The sequence below is a fragment of the Mobula birostris genome, chromosome 8, assembly GCF_030028105.1.
Source record: "Mobula birostris isolate sMobBir1 chromosome 8, sMobBir1.hap1, whole genome shotgun sequence".
NCBI lineage: Eukaryota > Metazoa > Chordata > Chondrichthyes > Myliobatiformes > Myliobatidae > Mobula > Mobula birostris.
In genome coordinates this window covers 104,787,267-104,808,349 of record NC_092377.1, presented here as the reverse complement: position 1 = coordinate 104,808,349, position 21,083 = coordinate 104,787,267, and the positions used below count along the sequence as shown (strand labels likewise).

Sequence of the window (21,083 nt, the reverse complement as noted above, 5' to 3'; positions counted from 1 at the left end):
TTCAAGAGGTCTAGCATACATGAGCAAGGATGTGATGCTGCTGAGGCTTTGTAAGGTACTGGTGAGGCCTCACCTTGAGTATTGCCCCTCATCTTAGAAAAGATGAGCCAGCATTGGAGAGAGTTCAGAGGAGATTCCCAAGGATGATTCCAGGAATGAAAAGGTTATCATACGAGGAACGTTTGATGGCTCTGGGTCTGTATTCACTGGAATTCAGAAGGGTGAGGGGGGGGGGGTCTCATTGAAAACTTTTGAATGTTGAAAGGCCCAGACAGAGTAGATGTGGAAAGGATGTTTCCCATGGTAGGAGAGTTTAGGCAAGAGAACACAGCCCCAGGATAGAGGGGCGCCCTTTCAAAATAAAGAAATTTCTTTAACCAAATGGTGGTGAATTTGTGGAATTTGTTGCCACATGCAGCTGTGGAGGCCACGTTGTTGGATATATTTAAGGCAGAGATTGATAGGTTCTTGATTGGACATGGCACCAAAGATTACGGGGAGAAGGCCAGGAATTGGGGTTGAGGAAGGGGAGAAAGAAGGATCAGCCATGATTGAATGGTGGAGCAGACTCGATGGACCAGATGGCCTAATTCTGCTCCTACGTCTTATGGTCTTATGGCCTAACCTCATTTTCCCATTTACTTGCATATTGAAATCCCCCATGATTATCAGAACATTGCTCTTTTTACTTGCCTTTTCTGTCTCCTGTTGCAATTTGTAGGCTACTGTTTGGAGGCCTGAACATAACTCCCATCAGGTCTTTTTATCCTTGAAGTTTCTTAACTCTACCCACAAGGATTCTACACCTTCCAATGCTATGTCACCTCTCTCTAAGCATTTGATTTCATTTCTTACCAACAGAGCCATATCAACTCCTCTGCCTACATGCCTGTCCTATCGATACAAAATGCATTGTTCAAATCCCGACAATGATCTTTCAACCACAACTCAGAGATGCCCACAGTGTCATACCTGCCAATCTCTAACTACACTACAAGATCACCTACCTTCTTCTGTATACTACATGCATTCACATATAAAGACCTCCAATCCTGTATTCATCAGCCTTTTTGCTTTTGACCCTACATGACACTTTAACTCATCCCGCTAACTGCAACATTGCACCTGCCTGCCCTTCCTGACAGACTCACTACACATTGCATCTACTTGTATAACAGCTGCCCCATCCTCAGCCCTATCGCTCAGGCTCCCACCCCCATACCAGATTAGCTTACACCCTCCCCAACAGCTTTAGCAAACCTGCCCATGAGGATAATGACCCCTGTTGGGTTTCCAGTCTCCAGTCTCCCTATAATTACATCTGCATCTGCATGAAGTGCACTGAGCTACAGCTCTTTAGAGACAGTGTTAAGGAAATGGGTCTACTCTTGGATGACCTTCAGCTCCTATGGGAAAATGAGGAGGTGAAAGATGGGAGCTACAGGGAGCAGTCACCCCTAAGTTGCAGGGGGCATGAACCTGGGTGTCTGTCTGGAGAGGGTAAGGGAATACCTTATACTTTAGTCTTGACGAAGTGTCTCAGCCTGAAACGTCGACTGTACCGCTTCCTAGAGATGCTGCCTGGCCTGCTGCGTTCACCAGCAACTTTTATGTGTGTTACCTTATACTTTATTGTTGCCAAACAATTGATACTAGAATGTACAATCACCACAGCGATATTTGAATCTGCACTTCCCGCTCCCTGGATTACAAATCACTAGTAAATATTAAAAATTTAAATTATAAATCATAAATAGAAAATAGAAAAAATGGAAAGTAAGGTAGTGCAAAAAAACCGAGAGGCAGGTCCGGATATTTGGAGGGTTCGGCCCAGATCCGGTTCAGGATCCGTTCAGAAGTCTTATCACAGTTGGAACGAAGCTGTTCCTAAATCTGGCCGTACGAGTCTTCAAGCTCCTGAGCCTTCTCCCGGAGGGAAGAGGGACTAAAAGTGTGTTGGCTGGGTAGGTCGTGTCCTTGATTATCCTGGCAGCACTGCTCCGACAGCGTGTGGTGTAAAGTGAGTCCAAGGACGGAAGATTGGTTTGTGTGATGTGCTGGGCTGTGTTCAAGATCTTCTGCAGCTTCTTCCGGTCTTGGACAGGACAACTTCCATACCAGGTTGTGATGCACCCTAGAAGAATGCTTTCTATGGTGCATCTATAAAAATTGGTGAGGGTTTAAGGGGACAGGCCAAATTTCTTTAGTTTTCTCAGGAAGTAAAGGCGCTGGTGGGCCTTCTTGGCAGTGGACTCTGCTTGGTTGGACCAAGTCAGGTCATTTGTGATATTGACCCCAAGGAACTTAAAGCTTTTGACCTGTTCCACTTGCGCACCACCGATGTAAATTGGGTTGTGCGGTCCGCTACTCCTTCTGAAGTCAACAACCAATTCCTTCGTCTTGCTGACGTTGTGGGATAAGTTATTGTCTTCGCACCATGCCACCAGGTTCTTAATTTCCTCTCTGTACTCAAACTCATCATTACCCGAGATACGGCCTACAATTGTCATGTCATCAGCAAACTTGTATATTGAGTTTGATCGAAACTTGGCTCCACAATCATGGGTGTACAGTGAGTACAGCAGGGGGCTGAGTACACAGTCTTGTGGGGCTGCCAGTGCAAAGTGCCTCTGTGACCGTTCCCCTCAATAATAAGTATACTACTTTGTGTACTGTTGGGAGGGACAGACTACCAGAGGAAACCATGCTGGCCAGGTCCCTGGCACTGAGTCTGGCTCAGTGTCATGAACCCCGTGACAGGAATAAAGAACCAGCAGAGATAGAAAACACTTTGGAGTCCAGTATTGCTATAAACTAATAATATTTATTAGTAACTATGCAATACAGTAATATAAATGTAGATAAATCAAACAGGTTAGCAATGATTATATATATAAGTAAGTATATCAGTAAGTGTGGAAATATATGTATGAAAAACCAAGCTTCTTTAAGTCTAGGGGTAAAAAGATACAATCTTACGATGATGAGTAAGGTTCAGTTCAGTTTGTGGTACTGAGTTGAGTAGTGATGGAGAGAGGGAGAGATTTGAGTCTTCAGGTGAGCTGACGCCGTCGATCTTCTCGTTGTCTTTCGAAATCATTTAAAAGTCACCGACTGGGACTTTATCAAAGGGGACCAGTTTTCTGTGGTGGAGTTATCCCCCAGGTGAGGGTGGACACATGGACAACTCCCCACTAGTCAACCCCTTTTCTTCCTTCCACTGCAAGAGCGATTGGATCGATCCGCCTGATCGATTTTCCAAAACCCACTTTTCCTGCGGGAACAACAATACTCATTCAGTGTCCAGATCATGTGTCTGGGGTCTGTATCATCTGACCTCCTATTTAACTCACTGTACTGGGTACCACCTGTCATTCAAATAACTCCTTCCTCTCTGTGAAGAAATGCACAAGCAGGCAAACTGTCCTTGAAGTAATATCAACAACCTGCCTTCGGTCACCATAGCAACTTTCCAGCTGCTTGGTGCTGTCTCCAACCCCAAACTCAGTAGAAATCCAAAGTTACTTCCAGTGCCTTAAAGTGACAGTCCAACCGTTAATCTTCGTCTCTCTTTCTCTCTTTTACAAACAAGCGGTTAAATAACTCTCTCTCTCTCTTTTCAAAAGCACAGTTAATAGGGGTACTTCAGGATCCCCTGACACTCAATGGCTCAGAAGGGAAGGGGCATTTGAAAGGGACACCAAGATTGTATGTTGCCTCCTGGGTGCCAAGGTCAGGGATGTCTCAGATCGAGTCCATGGCTTTCTAAAGGGAGAGGGTGAACAGGCAGAAGTTATGGTACATGTTGGTATAAACAACATTGGTAGGAAAAGTATGCCTCCTAACTGTGCAATGAACTCTACTAGTTACAGCATTGGGCCTGTCATACAGCATTATAAGGCATACATCAAGAATACAGACATTCCCCATTCCATGTTTGGACTGTGTTTCCTGTTCTTTGTAGTTTTCTTCTTCCATTATGTTGCATTATTGGAGATTACTAGCCAGTTAGCTTTTCTCTCCCCGGAAAATACTTTGCACTATCTGGAGAAGGAAAGAGAAAAGACTTCATCTTTTCTCCTCCAGCCCACAGGGGCATGCAAAGAAGAATCAAGGATTAGCCTGCACTGCCAGTTTCCCCGAAGAATGGGAGTTCATGAGGTATTATTACTTACAAGGACCTCCTTGGTAATCTTCTGCCAGGGGGCCTGGCTGTAGACCTGAATCTGTGGACCCCATGCACACAGAACAAGCTTCCTGAAGCCTGACCCCCTGAGAACGCTCTCCCTCTCCCCCCCATTACCGTCTCACTGTTGTAGCATCTGTTACTGCAACTGCAGCATATGGGTGATACAGTAATGTAACGGTTAGTTTGATGGCTTTACAGTGCTGACAATCCACACTGTGTGCCCACAGTGGTGGGTGTGTGGAATACACTGCCAGCGACGGTGATGAAGGCCGGTACAATGGGGTCTTTTAAGAGACTCTTAGATAGGTACATGGAGCTTAGAAAAATGGAGGGCTATGCGGTAGGGAAATTCTGGGCAGCTTCTAGAGTAGGTTACATGGTCGGTACAACATTGTGGGCCAAAGGGCCTGTAATGTGCTGTAGATTTTCTATGTTTTATATTCTAGTCACCAGTAAGGGTTCGATTCCCGACGTTCTTTGTACTCTTTCCCCGTGAGCTCGGGGTGCTGCAGTTTCCAATCCCACTCCAAAGAGATACGGGTTAGGGTTAGTGAGTTGCAGACATGCTGATTTATCACTGGAAGTGTGGCATTACTTTTGGGCTGCTCCCAGCAAAATCCTCGGACTGTGGCTGTCAAAGCAAGATGGTGCATTTCACTGTATGCTTTGATGTACATGTGACAAATAAAGTTAATCTTTATCTTTTCTTTATTCTTAAAGCAGTGTCTTTGCCAAGGAGCCAGAAGGCTACTGCTTATATTATCAGGCTGTGCCCACAGCTGTGAGAGAGCACAATAGATAACTCAGGTAAGTTGTGCAGAAACTGATATGGTGCCATGTTATGCAGAGGAACCTAGTGACTTTACGCTATGAACTCGCAAAAGAGGTTCACTGTGTTTATGGGACTTCCTTTTCAAACTGCTGCAAGTTAGTAAAGCGATTGCTAAGTCAGAGTTTGCTCCTGGTGACAAGGTTGTGCTGAAGGTATTTAGTGACTGTGTTAGAGTTTGAAACAGGAACCAAACTACTTTGTGTTTCATGAAGTCTTTACCACTTGATGGGATAGATATTCAGTGATACGGCACTAATAAGATCTTCTGAAATAATTTCTGAGACCATCAGCAACTTCTGAATGAGAAAAACCCTAAAAAGGTGTTAAACTGTTTCAAACTTAAACTGAAGGTGCAACTTCTGCAAAAGCGAAAATGAACTGTGCTGAACTGAAGTGCCTGGTCCCCGTTGACAGTAATTCAGAGAATGTGGACCAGCTGCACTGAAACAGCTGTGACAAACTTTCAGTAAAATTACTTTACCTCCGTGGTCAGGCTGTGTATGTAGCCAACACACTGAAATATAATCTGTTCAGAAAGGTCAATGATACAGCAAGAATTAAAAGTTACATGCTCATTTTCAACATTGTATAAACAATTTTTGTTCATCACAGGCTAATTGTACTCTCCTTGGCAACCTTAGTGGCCACTTTATTAGGTACACCTATACACCTGCTTGTTAATACAAACGTCTAATCAGCCAATCGTGTGGCTGCATCTCAATGTATAAAAGCATGCAGGCATGGTCAAGGGGTTCAGCTGGTGTTCAGATCAAACATCAGAACGGGGAAGAAATGTGATCTAAGTGACTGACCATGGAATGGTTGTTGGTGCCAAGTGGGGTGGTTTGAGTATCTCAGGATCTGCTCATCTCCTGGGAATTTAGCACAGAACACTAACTAGAGCTTACAGAGAATGGTGTGACAAACAAAAAAAAACATCCAGTGAGCATCTGTGGGTGAAAATGCCTCATTATTGAAAGAGGTCAGAGGAGAACTGTCAAGTTGGTTCAAGCTGACAGGAAGGTGACAGTAACTCAAATAACCACTTGTTACAACAGTGGCGTGTGGAGGAGCTTCTCTGAATGCATAACACATTGGACCTTGAAGCGGATGGGTTACAGCAGCAGAAGACCACAAACATACACCCAGTAGCCATTTTATTAGGAAGAGGAGGTACCTAATAAAGAGGCCACTGTATGTGTAGTAGCATAACAGGTATAACCTCCATGAACGATAAAGTACATACTTGGAAGAGATAGGGCGAGGGACGACTGTCTTACATTGCATGGAGTTCTGTAAGTTCCAACCCCCACCCTTCCCCTAAATGATGTCACAACTCAGGAATTGGGGTCATCCAGCTAACATAGAGTCACTTGTGGTTTATGAGTTTTGTGGTTTGAAATCATTTGGTTTAAATTATATCAGTGCTGCACTGGAAATACAAGATAAGTGTTTCAGGACTGCATTACCTCACTCCAAATGAGCACACTGGAAGGTCTAGTTACCAAACTCTCAGTAACTGCCTTGTTCTTCTTCAATACTGACTTGGTGTCCCTTCTCCCGGCATGTTCACCGTGTTGAAATTAGGCTTGTGGTATTATCTCATGTTTGAACTCAGAGTTCCAAATTCTGTTACTCATTATGCTTTTTTTTCTTTTACAAGCTGCTGGATTTTAAAACTCAATCCTGCCATCGTGTTCAACAATGACCTCATAGTTTTTCTTTCTTGTTTCAACCCACTGAGCTCTCCCTTTCACAAATGCTTGGGTTGATTAAACTAACTCTTCCAATTATAGAAATGCTTAAAACCAAGCACTAATTAAAAGCAAGTGAAGAATCAATTGAAACGGTTTCCATTGTCATACTGTGAAACAAACAGAAACTTTGAAATTTTCATGCATATGGTTAAGATCAAGATTGTTTAATGTCATTTCCAGCACACAAGTGTAAAGGAGAATGAAGTAATTGTTGCTCTGGATCCCATGCAGCTAAAAAAAAACACACACAATAAGATAAAAATAGTAAATATTAACACATAAGATAGCTTATATGTCATTGAAGAACCAAGTTCATGAGTTACTACCCCTCAACCATCAGGCTCCTGAATAGAAGGAGATAATTACACTCACTTGCCCCATCATTGAAATGTTCTCACTTTACAACCAATGGTCTCACTTTAAGGACTCTTATCTTATAATCTCATGTTCTCATTTTTTATTGCTATTTACTTATATTTGCATTTGCACAGTTTGTTGTCTTCTACACTCTGGTTGATCTTTCATTGATCCTGTTACAGTTACTATTGTAAAGTTTTGCTGAGTATGCCCACAGGAAAATGAATCTCAGGGTTGTATATTGCGACATATCTGTACTTTGATAATAAAGTATACTTTGTACTTTGTACTTATATGTCCAGGAGTGTCTGTACATAAAGCAACTGACAGAAAATGATGAAGTAGTGGTGGTGGGGTGGGTTAGTGGATAGGGGTGTTGATTAGCCTTACTGCTTCAGGAAAGTGACTGTTTTTGAGTTAGGTGGTCCTTGTCGCCTCCTGCCTGATGGGAGTGGACAGACAGTCCATGAGGAGGGGTGGGTAGGATTCTTCATGATGTTGCTGGCCCTTTTCTGGCACCTTTCTGTATATACCGCAGTCCTTGATTTCAGTCCCACAGTTGTCAGTCAGCGATTCAATCCCCTCCACGGTCTGTGCTTTCTCAGAGCTCTTCCCTTCCACCAAGGCAAGTCAATGATTTTACAAGAACCACCCCTGCTATAAATGACCTTGAAATTTGTTGCATGAGGTATGGGTTAGTTCTGAAGGTGAACTAAACACCTACTGCGTGGCAAATCCTCTGACTTTAAAATAGTAACTTTACATATGTGTTTTGCAATTGCTTCATGGAAATATTTCAAATGTTCTGCATTGTAGAATGTTTTCCTTATTTTTATAAAGTGTTATGATGTATCAACTTCCACCTTAACCTTACACATGTGCTGCGATCCATATTTCTGTAAAATGATTAAAATTTTAACATTATAATAGTAATTTAATTTTTTAACATTGTGTTTTTCCGCCCTGTTGGAGAGAACGCTTTGGTACAATTGTGTGTACACCCAGCTTTGATGACATATTTTTCTCAATCTGGTGTTAAGAGACTTTGTTATGTGGATTGGTTGTACTCCCTGGAACAGAGGTGTTTATGAGGGGTTAAGTAGGAACTGTTCCCACTGGCAGAGTGGTTGAAAGCCAGAAGGCACAGGATGAATTGATTGCAGAACAGCCAAACATCACATGGAGATTTTTTCTTCTGTAGTAAATAGAACATAGAACAGTACAGCACAGGAAAAAAGCCACTCAGCCCATCACATCTGCAGTGAAGGTAATGACACATTAAACTAAACCTCTTTAACCTGGTTGACATCTATATTAACAATCTGGATGATAACAGGGTAAACTGGATCAGCAAACTTACAGATGACACCAAGATTTGGGGGGTGTAGTGGACATTGAGGAAGACTATCAATTGGAGCTTGCAGTTGGATCTGGACCAGCTGGAAAAATGGGCTGAAAAATAGCAGATGGAACTTGGTGCAGACAAAGGTGAGGTGCTGCACTTTGGAAGGATCAGCTTGGGAAGCTCTAACACAGTGGATGGCAGGGCACTGAGGAGTGTGCTAGAACAGAGGGATCTGGGAATACGGGTCCACAATTCCCTGAACGCGGTGTCACAGGTAGATAGGGTCACAAAGGCAGCACCTTGGCCTTCATAAATCAATGTATTGAGTACAGGAGTTGGGATGTTATGTTGAAAATGTATAAAACATCGTGAGGCCTTATTTGGAGTACTGTATTGTATGCAGTGCTGGTCACCTAGCTACAGGAAAGAAGTGAATAAGGTTGAAAGAGTGCAGAAAAAATTTGCAAAAATGTTGCCAGGACATGAGGACCCGAGTTATAGGAAAGGTTGAACAGGTTAGGACTTTATTCTCTGCCGTGTAGAAGATTGAGGAGAGATTTGATACAGGTATCTATCATTATGAGGGACATAGATAGGGTAACTGCAAGTAGGCTTTTTTCCACTGAGTTTGGGTGAGACTACAACTAGAGGGGATGCGTTAAGGATGAAAGGTGAAATGTTTCAGGGGAACATGAGGGGGAACCTTTTCACTCAGAGGGTGGTGAGAGTGTGGAATGAGCTGCTACTGCAAGTGGTGGATGAGGGATTGATTTTAATTTTTAAGAGAAATTTGGATAGGTACATGGATGAGAAGGGCTATGGTTCAGGTGCAGGTCCATGGGACAAGGTGGGTTAACGATTCAGCATGGACTATATGGAGTGAAGGGCCTCTTTCTGTACGGTGACTTTATGACTCTATATTTCTTCTGCCTGTACATCATCCTCCATTTCTTGCATATTTAGAAGCTGTTTAAAAATGAACAGCCAGTGCTGTCGTGGAGGTGGGTTCAGTTCCTTTCCCAAAGGGTGCTGGATAAGTAGCTGAAACAATGGAACTTTGAGGGGAAGGTGGGATGAGCTGAATTGTTCCTCTACAGAACAAGCATGGTCTTTCTTCCAAGTAGACACTATTCTCTGGTTTGGTGATCTTAGGAGTAGAAAATGTCATGTCAGCCTTAATATCTGGTCCCCTATTCTGTGCAGTGCCCTGCCGCAGAGCATATCTAACACCAAGAAGTCACCTTGAATCTTGTGGAGTGTTATTCTGTGTCTTGATGCCTGATGAAGATTTCTTGTCACAATAAAAGCCAAACTTGAAGTCGGTCCCTTGTACACTAAGTGTCTGCATTGTCTCTGGCTAGCCCTCACCCTGTTTAGTTTTGGCCGCAAACTGTGTGGCAGGGGAAGTCTAGTAGGGTAGTCACAAGCTGGATGTAAGGTGTTTGTTTACAATGCGCCCATACTTCCTCCATGAGCTTCATGCACACAAGGGTTTTCTGGTGATACTGTGAAGGCATTGGGAACAGGATGGGTGGTCTTTATGGTCCCTGTGAATGGGAAGGTCTGAGTTATCGTTTATTCGATTTGCTTCTTTCCATCTGCTGGGAGGAGGAGTGATGACTAAAATCACTGGTATGTGGCTGTCCATGTACTTACCCAAACTTCTCTTAAAAGCTGAAATCAGACCCAGATCCACCACTTCTGCTGGCAGCTTGTTCCACACTTTCACCAACCTCTGAGTGAAGAAGTTCCTCCTCAGGTTCCTCTTACATATTTCACCTTTCACCCTTAACACATGACCTCTGGTTCAAGTGTAACCCAAACTCAGTGTAAAAAGCCAGCTTGCATTTACCCTACCTATACCCCTCATAATTTTGTACACCTCTATAAAGTTTCCTCTCACTCTCCTACATTGCACGGAGTAAAGTCCAACCTATTCAACCTTTCCCTATAACTCAGGTCCTCAAGTCCCTGCAACATCCTTGTAAATTTTCTCTGTAGTCTTTCAGTCTTATTGATGTCTTTGCTATAGGTAGGTGAGGAGATCTGCACAGAACACTCCAAATTAGGCCTCAACATGGTCCGTGAGCCAGTCCTTACCATAGGATCAGATTCCTTGGTCTCATTATTTCGAAGGACCTGTCCTGGGCCCAGCATATAAATGCAATTATGAAGAGAAAGCAGCAGTACCTCTACTTCTTTAGGAGTTTGCAAAGATTTGGCATGACTTCTAAATCTTTGACAAACTTCTATAGGTGTGTAATGGAGAATGTGTAATTGACTGGCTGCATCATGGCCTGGTATGGAAACACCAATGCCCTTGAAAGGAAAATCGTACAAAAAGTAGTGCATATGGCCCAGTCCATCAGGGGTAAAGCCCTCCCCACCATTGAGCACATCTACATTAAATGATGTCACAGGAAAACAGCATTCATCATCAGGGACCCCCCATGCTCTCTTCTCACTGCTGCCATCAGGAAGAAAGCACAGGAGCCTCAGGACTCTCACCACCAGGTTCAGGAACAGTTATTACCCCTCAACCATCAGGCTCCTGAACCAGAGGGGTAACTTCACTCAACTTCACTTGCCCCATCCAATGGATTCACTTTCAGGGACTCTTCACCTCATGTTCTCCATGTTTTTTAATGAATGAATGAATTAATTCTTTCTTTCTTTCTTTTTGTATTTACACAGTTTTATGTCTTCTGCACTCTGGTTGGAATGCCCAGGGTGGTCTTTCATTGATTTTGCCATGGTTATCATCCATGAATTATTATGTTCGCAAGAAAATGAATCTCAGGGTTGTATATGGTGATATATATGTACTTTGATGATAAATTGACTTTGAACTTTGAACAACACCCTGTACCACTTCAACATAGCATCTTGAACAAAGTATTCTCAATACTTTGATTCATCTTTTCAATCGATGCCGGAAAGGGAAGTCCATTCCGAGGGTTACGAGGTCCGTATGTGCAGCTTTCTCTGAGATCAGCCGTGTTGCTTTGCCAGAGGGTGCGAGGTCCAGGCCAGCCCCTGTTTGGTGGAGAGGGACAATGAAGCTGCTTCAGACGGGTTGTTTATCAGTCGGAAACTATGTGTGAGCCTGTTTCCAGTGGGGTGGGAGAAAAGCACCACACGAAGTACCACAAGAAAGAACTCATTCAATGACATCATCCTCCCCCATGAGGCTACAGCGGTGGCATTTTCTAGCTGGACTGCAAACTGCTGAGTTGCAGTTACTGCTCGCAGGCACTTGCCAGACACTTCATCATACTGCTCTGTGTTTTGCTGGTTTTCCCCTTCCCTTTTGGTTCTTCAGCATAAGGGAAAGGACACTGGCTGAGTGATCTTTCCCAATGAAAGACCAGAAAATGGAGGAGCAGAATTAGGCCTTTTGGCCCATCGAGTCTGCTCCGCCAATTCATCATGGCTGATCCATTTCTCTCTCAGTCCCAATCTGAACGTTGGGTAGCTAGAATGGAGCTGAAGGTGGATAACTCCCCTTCCTTATGCAGTACTCATGGAGGTATTGAATTATGTAGCTGGAAACAGGCCCTTTGGCTCAATGTCCATGCTAACCAAGGTGCCTTCCAGAGCTAGTCCAATATGCTGTGTTTGACCCATATCCTTCTAAATCAGGGGTTCCCAAGCTGGGCTCCACGGACCTCTTGCTTAATGGTATTGGTCCATGGCATAAAGAAGGTTGGGAACCCCTTCTCTAAACCTTTCCTATCCATTAAACTGTCCCAGTGGCCTTTAAATGCTGTAATTGTTCCTCGTGCCTGCCTCTACTGCTTCTAGATGTGGTCTTGCTAAAGCTCTATACATTTCATCCTCTCACTCTTATACACTGTACATTAAAGACAAATGCTTGCTCTATGTGCATGCTAACTTTCTGCTTCTCTTGTAAAAGTGGATCAACCATAGAAAATTGATATTTCTGCTTTCCTGTTTCGCCCATCAAAGTGGATAACCACTTACTTGTCATGTGAGGCTGTATCTGGATTCAGCCGCAGTATGTTCCTAAACTTTGCACGCACTTTGACTCAGCCTCGCAACTTAATTTCCACCCTCCCCCTGCCCATCATTGCATCATCATCCCTTGGTCTAAACCACTGACAAACAGTTGCATTAATCCCTGTGGCATCCCATCAGTTCTAGACATCCCAAACTGAAAACGTCCTGTGACCCTTCCTCTTGCTTTCTGTAGCTCACATGTTGCCTTCAATACCATGAACATTTCCCATGTGCTGATCTCTGTAGATACCTTTCTGAATTCTCACTGTATCCACTACATCCAACCAGCTAATTACATCCTCTAACAGCTCTCCTATTTTCTTCAAACATGATTTCTCTGGCATAAAACTACACTGACATTGCTTAATTGAGTTATGATTTTCCAGATGCCCTTTAATTATTTCCTAAATAATGACTTCCAGCACATTCCTAATATCATTCCCTGGACTATTAGGCATGTAGTTCCCTGCTCTTGGACTTCCTTTGCATGAGCTCAGCCTCTCTGTTGGTTCTTTCCCTCTTTCTCTCCCTCACAGAGTAGTTCTCTCTCTCCCTCTCTCTCTCTCTCTCTCGCTCGCTCTTTCTCATTCTCTCTTTGCACTCTTTCTCCCTCTTTCATAGATTCTCTTTCCCAGTCTCACATACTAACTCTCTCCTTCTCCCTCTTTCACACTCTCTCTCCAGCACCACTGTAACCTGCCCACAACTCACTAACCCTAGCGGTACTTCCTTGGATTGTGGAGTGCGGGGGTGGGGGGGGGGAACTGGAGCTACAGATTGGATGGGTTGCACCTGAACTCGAGGGGGAGCAATATCCTTGCAGGTAAGTTCACTGGCATGGTTCAGGAGGGTTTAAACTAATTTGCAAGGGGGATGGGACCCAGAGCGATAGAGCAGTGAAAGAAGTGCATGGAGTAAAGCCAGATCTAACATATAGAGAGGCTTTGAGCAAAGAGAAGCAGAATAAATGGTGTAAAGACAGTAAGGTAGAAGGACTGAAGTGTGTGTACCTCAATGCAAGAAGCATCAGGAACAAAGGTGATGAACTGAGAGCTTGGATACATACATGGAATTATGATGTAGTGGCTATTACAGAGACTTGGCTGGCACCAGGGCAGGAATGGATTCTCAATATTCCTGGATTTCAGTGCTTTAAAAGGGATGGGGGGGGGGAAGGGGAGAAGGGGTGGCGTTACTGGTCAGGGATATTATTACAGTTACAGAAAGGGTGGGTAATGTAGCAGTACCCTCTTTTGAGTCAGTTTGGGTGGAAGTCAGGAACAGGAAGGGAGCAGTTACTCTGTTGGGGGTATTCTATAGGCCCCCTGGTAGCAGCAGAGATACAGAGGAGCATATTGGGAGGCAGATTTTGGAAAGGTGCAAATATAATAGGGTTGTTATCATGGGTGACTTTAACTTCCCTGATATTGATTGGCACCTGATTAGTTCCAAGGGTTTAAATGGGGCAGAGTTTGTTAAGTGTGTCCAGGACGGATTCCTGTCACAGTATGTGAACAGGCCGACTAGGGGGAATGCCATACTAGATCTAGTACTAGGTAATGAACCGGGTCAGGTCACAGATCTCTCAGTGGGTGAGCATCTGGGGGGCAGTGACCACCGCTCTCTGGCCTTTAGCATTATCATGGAAAAGGATAGAATCAGAGAAGACAGGAACATTTTTAATTGGGGAAGGGCAAATTATGAGGCTATAAGGCTAGAACTTGCGGGTGTGAATTGGGTTGACGTTTTTGCAGGGAAATGTACTATGGATATGTGGTCGATGTTTAGAGATCTCTTGCAGGATGTTAGGGATAAATTTGTCCCAGTGAGGAAGATAAAGAATGGTAGGGTGAAGGAACCATGGGTGACAAGTGAGGTGGAAAATCTAGTCAGGTGGAAGAAGGCAGCATACTTGAGGTTTAGGAATCAGGGATCAGCTGGGTCTATTGAGGAATATAGGGAAGCAAGAAAGGAGCTTAAGAAGGGGCTTAGAAGAGCAAGACGGGGGCATGAGAAGGCCTTGGCGAGTAGGGTAAAGGAAAACCCCAAGGCATTCTTCAATTATGTGAAGAAAAAAAGGATGACAGGAGTGAAGGTAGGGCCGATTAGAGATAAAGGTGGAAAGATGTGCCTGGAGGCTGTGGAAATGAGCGAGGTCCTCAATGAATACTTCTCTTCGGTATTCACCAATGAGCGGGAACTTGATAATGGTGAGGACAATATGAGTGAGGTTGATGTTCTGGAGCATGTTGATATTAAGGGAGAGGAGGTGTTGGAGTTGTTAAAATACATTAGGATGGATAAATCCCCGGGGCCTGACGGAATATTCCCCAGGCTGCTCCACGAGGCAAGGGAAGAGATTGCTGAGCCTCTGGCTAGGATCTTTATGTCCTCGTTGTCCATGGGAATGGTACCGGAGGATTGGAGGGAGGCGAATGTTGTCTCCTTGTTCAAAAAAGGTAGTAGGGATAGTCTGGGTAATTATAAACCAGTGAGCCTTGTGGTGGGAAAGCTGTTGGAAAAGATTCTCAGAGATAGGATCTATGGACATTTAGAGAATCATGGTCTGATCAGGGACAGTCAGCATGGCTTTGTGAAGGGTAGATCGTGTCTAACAAGCCTGATAGACTTCTTTGAGGAGGTGACCAGGCATATAGATGAGGGTAGTGCAGTGGATATGATCTATATGGATTTTAGTAAGGCATTTGACAAGGTTCCACACGGTAGGCTTATTCAGAAAGTCAGAAGGCATGGGATCCAGGGAAGTTTGGCCAGGTGGACTTAGAATCAGCTTGCCTGCAGGAGTACATTCAGATTGGAGGATTGTGACTAGTGGTGTCCCACAAGGATCTGTTCTGGGACCTCTACTTTTCATGATTTTTATTAACGACCTGGATGTGGGGGTAGAAGGGTGGGTTGGCAAGTTTGCAGACGACACAAAGGTTGGTGATGTTGTAGATAGTGTAGAGGATTGTCAAAGACTGCAGAGAGACATTGATAGGATGCAGAAGTGGGCTGAGAAGTGGCAGATGGAGTTCAACCCGGAGAAGTGTGAGGTGGTACACTTTGGAAGGACAAACTCCAAGGCAGAGTACAAAGTAAATGGCAGGATACTTGGTAGTGTGGAGGAGCAGAGGGATCTCGGGGTACATGTCCACAGATCCCTGAAAGTTGCCTCACAGGTGGATAGGGTAGTTAAGAAAGCTTATGGGGTGTTAGCTTTCATAAGTCGAGGGATAGAGTTTAAGAGTCGCGATGTAATGATGCAGCTCTATAAAACTCTGGTTAGGCCACACTTGGAGTATTGTGTCCAGTTCTGGCTGCCTCACTATAGGAAGGATGTGGAAGCATTGGAAAGGGTACAGAGGAGATTTACCAGGATGCTGCCTGGTTTAGAGAGTATGCATTATGATCAGAGATTAAGGGAGCTAGGGCTTTACTCTTTGGAGAGAAGGAGGATGAGAGGAGACATGATAGACAAGATAATAAGAGGAATAGATAGAGTGGATAGCCAGCACCTCTTCCCCAGGGCACCACTACTCAGTACAAGAGGACATGGCTTTAAGGTAAGGGGTGGGAAGTTCAACGGGGATATTAGAGGAAGGTTTTTTACTCAGAGAGTGGTTGGTGCGTGGAATGCACTGCCTGAGCCAGTGGTGGAGGCAGATACACTAGTGAAGCTTAAGAGACTACTAGACAGGTATATGGAGGAATTTAAGGTGGGGGCTTATATGGGAGGCAGGGTTTGAAGGTCGGCACAACATTGTGGGCCGAAGGGCCTGTACTATACTGTACTATTCTATGTTCTGTGTTCTATGTACTGGGGGAACCTACACAGTTACAAAGAAAATGTACAAACTGATTACAGACAACGGCAGGAATCGAATGGCTCCCCAGTCATAATTCTGACCCAACCTCTCTTTCCTTTGACAATAGGATAATATAGGAAATAGCCAATAATATCTACAAGGATACCAAGTTGTTTTTCAGATATATAAAGAGTGAAAGAGAGGCGAGAGTGGATATCAGATGCTGGGAATATATGCTGGACAGGTGGTAATGGCGGGGGCAAAGAAATGGTGGATATTCTTAATAAGTATGTGGCATCAGTATTCACTGTGGAAAACTATAGCTGTATGCCAAAGATTCAAGAGTGTCAGGGGGCAGATGTGAGTGTTCTTGCAATTACTAAGGAGAACGTTCTTGCGAAACCAAAGGTCTGAGGGTAGGTAAGTCATCTTACCTACACCACCAGGTTCTGAAAGAGGTAGCTGAAGAGATTGTGGAGACATTAGTAATGATCTTTCAAGAATCACTAATTTCAGGAATAGTACTGGAGCACTTGAAAAATCCAATTGTCACTCCCCTCTTTTAGAAGGGAGGGAGGCAGGTTAGTTAGTTAGCCTGACTTCAGTGGCTGGGAAGATGTTGGAGTCCATTATTAATGATGAGATTTCAGGGTACTCGGAGTCACATGATAAAATAAGCCGAAGTTAGCATGGTTTCCCGAAGGGGAAATCTTGCCTGACAATTCTGTTGGAATGATTTGAGGAAATCACAAGCAGGATAGACAAAGGAGAGTCAGAAGGTCTTTGACAAAGTGCTGCACATGAGGCTGCTTAACAAGATAAGAGCACATGGTATTGCAGGAAAGATACTAGCATGGATAGAAGACTGGCTGACTGGCAGGAGGCAAAGAGTTGGAATAAATGGGTCAGCAAGGATATAATGCTGAGGCCTTATAGGGCATTGGTCAGACCACACTTGGAGTATTGTAACCAGTTTTGCGACCTTTATCTAAGAAAAGATGTGCTGGCATTGGAGAGGGTTCAGAGAAGGTTCAGGAAAATGATTCAGGGAATGGAAGGGTTAATTATGATAACTCTGGGCCCGTACTTGCTGGAGTTTAGAAGGATGGGAGGGGGGGGGGGGTGGAATTTCATTGAAACTTATCAAATATTGAAAGGTCTGGATAAAGTAGATGTGGAGGGGCTGTTTCCTTACTTGGGTGGGAGAGGAGGGAGTGTCTAGGACCAGAGGGTAAAGCCTCAGAATAGAGAGATGTCTATTTAGAAGAGTGGTGAGGAGGAATTTCTTTCACCAGAGGGCAGTGAATCTGTGGAATTAATTGCCACAGACAGCTGTGGAGGCCAGTCATTGGGTATATTTAAAGTGGAGATTGAGAGGTTCTTAATTGGCCAGGGCATCAAAGGTTGTGGGGAGAAGGAAGGAGAACGGGGTTGAGAGGGATTATAAATTAGCCAGTGCGGAGCAGACTTGATGGGCTGAATGGCCTAATTCCACTCCTATACCTTATATCTTATAAACCAAAGGATGAAACATTGTTTATTTAGAGTAAAGCAATTTGTTTTTCCAGAGCAATTTGTCAATTACTTAAAGAGATATCTCAAAAGAGACATGAGTATCACAGTTTATCAAACTTAAGTGTCCGGATATTTAAATCTATAGCACAACACAGATGCACTTTTACCTTCTTTGTTCACTCTTGGGATAAGCATAGATACAATCATATGGTGTGCACCTCAAATCATCTCTGACAGTCAAGTCCAGCTCCTGGCCAACAGGTGTGGCTTAGCCACCAACAGACATCCCACCTCTCCCGGAAGTTCCGGGAGTCTCCCGCAAATTAATAGTGGCTCTCTGATGCCCGCAAATTATATACAATGTCCCGAAAATTGATCTTTTTTGAGAGCGAGTGTGAGAGAGCGCACGAGAGAGAGCGAGAGTGCGAGCGCAAGAGCAAGAAAGCAAGCGCGAGAGAGCGAGCATGAGTGACAGCGACCACGAGAGAGAGAGCGAGAGCAAGAGCAAGAAAGCAAGCGCAAGAGGGAGTGAGAACGAGAAAGCAAGCGCGAGAGAGAACGATAGCAAGAGCGAGAAAGCAAGTGCGAGAGAGCAAGAGAGAGAGAGAGAGCGCGAGAGAGTGAGAGAGAGAGAAAGCTCGAGAGCAAGAGCAAGAAAGCAAGCTCGAGAGAGGGTGAGAACGAGAAAGCAAGCAAGACGGAGAGCGCGAGAGCAAGAGCGAGAAAGCAAGCTCGAGAGAGAGTGAGAACGAGAAAGCAAGCAAGAGAGAGCGAGAGCAATAGACAACAGACCATAGACAATAGGTGCAGAAGTAGACCATTCGGCCCTTTGAGCCTGCACCGCCATTCTGAGATCATAGTTGATCACCTACTATCAATACCCGGTTCCTGCCTTGTCCCCATAACCCTTGATTCCCCTATCCATAAGATACCTATCTAGCTCTTTCTTGAAAGCGTCCAGAGAATTGGCCTCCACTGTCTTCTGAGGCAGCATGTTCCACACCTCCACAACTCTCTGGGAGAAGTTCCTCCTCAACTCTGTCCTAAATGACCTACCCCTTATTCTTAAACCATGCCGTCTGGTACTGGACTCTCCCAGCATCTGAAACATATTTCCTGCCTCTATCTTGTCCAATCCTTTAATGATCTTATATGTCTCAATCAGATCCCCCCTCAATCTCCTTAATTCCAGCGTGTACAAGCCCAGTCTCTCTAACCTTTCTGTGTAAGACAGTCCGGACATCCCAGGAATTAACCTAGTGAACCTACGCTGCACCTCCTCCACAGCCAGGATGTCCTTCCTTAACCCTGGAGACCAAAACTGCACACAGTACTCCAGGTGTGGTCTCACCAGGGCCCTGTACAAATGCAAAAGGATTTCCTTGCTCTTGTACTCCATTCCCTTTGTAATTAAGACCAACATTCCATTAGCCTTCTTCACTGCCTGCTGCACTTGCTCATTCACTTTCAGAGACTAATGAACAAGTACTCCTAGATCTCTTTGTATTTCTTCCTTACCTAACTCCACACTGTTCAGAAAATAATCTGCCTTCCTGTTCTTGCTCCCAAAGTGAATAACCTCACACTTATTCACATTAAACGCCATCTGCCAAGTTTCTGCCCACTCACCTAGCCTATCCAAGTCACCTTGAATTCTCCTAACATCCTCATCACATGTCACACTGCCACCCAGCTTAGTATCATCAGCAAATTTGCTGATGTTATTCACAATGCCTTCCTCTAAATCATTGACGTAAATCATAAACAGCTGTGGTCCCAATACCGAGCCCTGTGGCACCCCACTAGTCACCACCTGCCATTCTGAGAAACACCCATTCACTGCTACCCTTTGCTTTCTATCTGCCAACCAGTTTTCTATCCATGTCAATATCCTCCCCCCAATGCCATGAGCTCTGATTTTACCCACCAACCTCCTATGTGGTACCTTATCGAATGCCTTCTGAAAGTCAAGGTACACCACATCCACTGGATCTCCCGTGTCTATCTTCCTGGTTACATCCGCGAAAAACTCCAACAGATTAGTCAAGCATGATTTGGCCTTGGTAAATCCATGCTGGCTCGGCCCAATCCTATCACTGCTATCAAGATATGGATCCCTGCCCCCTGCAAATTTAGTTTAAACCCCCCCAAGCAGCACTAGCAAACTTCCCTGCAAGAATGTTAGTACCCCTCCAGTTCAGGTGTAAACCGTCCCGTTGGAACAGATCCCACCTTCCCTGGAACAACGCCCAATTATCTAAAAACCTGAAGCCCTCCCTCCTGCACCATCCTCTCAGCCACGTATTGATCTGTATAATCCTTCTGTTCCTTGCCTCACTCGCACGTGGCACAGGTAGCAATCCTGAGATTCTTACCCTGGAGGTCCTGCCCTTCAGCTTCGCACCTAACTCCCTGAACTCACTACGCAGGACCCTCTCACTCTTCCTACCCACGTCATTGGTCCCTACATGGACCACAACATCTGGATTCTTGCCCTCCCTCTCGAGAATAACCTGCACCCGATCTGAGATGTCCCGGACACCGGCACCAGGGAGGCAACATGCCATCCGAGACTCCCGATCTCCACCACAATATCTCCTATCTGCCCCCCTGACTATAGAATCCCCTATCACTACCGCTGTCCTCTCTTCCCTCCTCCCCTTCTGTGTCGAGAGTCCAACTTCAGTGCCAGAGACAGGACCACTGCAACTTGTTCCTAGTAGGTCATCCCCACCAACAGTATCCAAAACGGTATACTTATTGTTGATGGGAGTGGCCACAGGGGTGCTCTGCTCTCTCTGCCTGCTCCCCCTCCATCTCCTGACAGTCACCCAGTTGCCTACCTCCCGTCTTTTCGGTGTGACTACCTCCCGATAACTCTTATCTATCTCTGTCTCTGCCTCCCGAATGATCCGTAGTTCATCCATCTCCAGCTCCAATTCCCTAACTCGCTCTGATAGGAGCTGCAGCTGGATGCACCTTCTGCAAGTGTGGTCATCAGGGACAACTGCATTGACCCTGACCTCCCACATACTGCATACGGAGCACACCACTGCTCTAACTATCTCCCCCATTACCTGATCCCAGATTAATCAGAATAAATGAGAAAGTACCTACCGACCTTACCTTTTTTCCTCAGCAAGCACGTACTCAGGCTCACTGATTACCTCTCACCGAAGACCCCCTTACGCCGAAGCCCACTGAGCCAAAGCCCAGCACTCTGCTCCCGTGCACTCCGCTGCCCGCACCTGAAAGTGGG

General features: G+C 44.8%; 1 protein-coding gene across 3 annotated transcripts in view; it reads left to right on the top strand.

Moving 5' to 3' along the window:
* Positions 1–21,083, top strand: part of LOC140201569 (filamin-A-interacting protein 1-like) — a 359,890-nt gene that overhangs the window by 61,789 nt on the left and 277,018 nt on the right. The window lies entirely within an intron of this gene.